The 2,500-nt window shown below is 38.9% G+C and overlaps 1 protein-coding gene across 13 annotated transcripts in view; it reads right to left on the bottom strand.

Annotated features, from left to right (window-relative positions):
* The window catches only part of LOC143021011 (uncharacterized), a 599,497-nt gene that overhangs the window by 77,984 nt on the left and 519,013 nt on the right, over positions 1 to 2,500 (bottom strand). The gene's annotated exons all lie outside the window — the stretch shown is intronic.

Raw genomic sequence — 2,500 nt, 5'->3', positions numbered from 1 at the left:
CTCTCTTTCTCCTGCCACTCTTTAAAGTCATTCTTTATTCTTTTCCCTCTTTTGTTTATTTTTTTTTGTATATTTTTTATGTTTGTTCTGCGTTTTTTGTTTCTCGTCTTTTTTTTTTAAATCCTTTTTTCGGACTCATTTCGCTTTTTTTTCCCCGCGTCATTTTTGGTTTACGATTTTTATTTAGTTTCGCAATTTTCTTTTTGTTTCATTTTTTTTTTTTTTTCGGTGTCTTCCTCCCCGAGTCTCCTATGTTTGGCACCTTGTCCAAATATGACGGCGAACGTCAAGAGTGTTTACGTTTAGAAAGTATTATGTTTCTGCTGACGTGTTACGTCTCTACTGACGTATTACGTCTCCGTTGACGTATTACGTCTCCGCTGACGTATTACGTTTCTGCTGACGTATTACGTCTCTTCTGACGTATTACGTCTCCGCTGACGTATTACGTTTCTGCTGACATATTACGTTTCTGCTGACGTATTACGTCTCTACTGACGTATTACGTATACACTGACATATTACGTCTCCGCTAATGTATTACGTTTCTGTTGACGTATTACGTCTCTACTGACGTATTACGTGTCTACTGACGTATTACGTCTCCATTGACGTATTACGTCTCTGCTGACATATTACGTCTCCGTTGACGTATTACGTTTCTACTGACATATTACGTCTCTACTGACGTATTAAGTCTCCGCTGACGTATTACGTTTCTGCTGACGTATTACGTCTCCGTTGACGTTTTACGTTTCTGCTGACGTATCACGTCTCTACCGACGTTTTACGTCTCTGCTGACGTATTACGTCTCCGTTGACGTATCATGTTACTGCTGACGTATTACGTCTCCGCTGACGTATTACGTCTCTATTGACATATTAAATTTTTGTTAACGTATTACGTCTCCGCTGACGTATTACGTTCCTGCTGACATATTAAATTTCTGTTGACGTATTACGTCTCTGTTGACGCATTACGTTCCTGCTAACGTATTACGTTTTTGTTGACGTATTACGTCTCTGCCGACAAAGTGCCACAGCGCTACAAGCCTTCGTAGTCCCTTTCCTTCCGAAGGTGTGTGTGTGTGTGTGGGGTGTTCCCTCTGCTGAATAAAATCGCCTGGCGACAGATGATAGGGAAGGGAAAGTACCGCATAGCACGGAAGGGAGTTAAACGATGTCTGTAAACAAATGCATTAATAAACAAACAAATAAAAATAAAAATAAACAGAAAATGAATAAATTGATAAATCTTCCCTTGTCAATGTTTTAGATAGTTGAAAATATATGAATAAATAAGTAGATAAATAAATAGATAATTATATGAATAGATATATAATCAGACAAACAAATCAATTGATAAGCCTTCCCTTGTCGAGATTCTAGATGAATGAAAATATATGAAAAAAAAGAAAAAAAAAAGAATAAAATAAATAAATAAACAAATAAATAGATGAATAAATAGATAAATGAATAAGGAGGTTCCACGTGTTTAGGTAAAACACGAATAAATGAATAATTATACAGATAAATGAGTAAATAATTAAATGAACAAATAGACAAAAACATGAATAAACACATGAATAAATATGAAGGTAAATGAGTGTGTAAATGAATCAATAAATAGACAAATAAAACCTCTCTTACCTCGCTTCCCTTTCTCCCTTCCTTACTCATTAGTCACTAATTAATAGACTGATACCTCACCCATAGTTACCCCCGTCCTCCATTCCCCCCCTTTCCCCCTTTCCCCCCACCCCTCCCCCGGGGGGTAATCAAAACTCAGACTTTTCGTCACGCATGGTTGGCCTCAATGAGACCTTCACATAGAGGCCCGAGCCTCAACGGGGCTTCATTGTTGAGGCTCGGTCCTCAACAAATCCTCAATGTTGAGGAAAAAATGAAATAAAAGTTGGATAAGGAGTGAAAATGCGTTTCCTGTAGAGGTCGGACCTCAAAAATAACTCGACCTAAAAAAAAAAAAAAGAAAAAAAGAAAAAAAAAAAAAAAATGGAAACTTGTCCTAGTCCGAAAATAAAATTTTTAACAGGTTAAATTCTCCACACCCAAGACAGACAGACAGACAGACAGACAGACAGCAGCCTCAACCCTGGCCCAGTTTCCCTCGTCCTACCTCAACCTTAACCACCGCCCTCAACATTACCTCAACATCCACCACTGTACCTGCGTTCCCCCTCATCCTACCTCCCACACCACCCCGCCCCCCTCACCCAGAATCCCCCACACAGGATACTGACTGCATGCTTGTTATGCAGTCAACACTTGAGCGGACTTTAGTGATACCCGTATGGACCAGAGGCACGTTTTTTTTTTCGTTTTTCTTTTTTGGCGGGGGGGGGGGGACATTTTCCCTCACTCAAAGAAAACTTTCGACCACATTTTTGGTATGACAAAATCCGCATGGATAGAATAGCTAGTTACTACCGATAAAATATTTGAAAAAAATCCCTCAAATCCCTACAGATAAAATGTTAGG

This window comes from Oratosquilla oratoria, chromosome 41 (genome assembly GCF_046742065.1).
Source record: "Oratosquilla oratoria isolate Oo_2021 chromosome 41, ASM4674206v1, whole genome shotgun sequence".
Lineage (NCBI taxonomy): Eukaryota > Metazoa > Arthropoda > Malacostraca > Stomatopoda > Squillidae > Oratosquilla > Oratosquilla oratoria.
The sequence above is the reverse complement of the archived record's forward strand: the minus strand, read 5'-3'. Positions and strand labels throughout refer to the sequence as shown.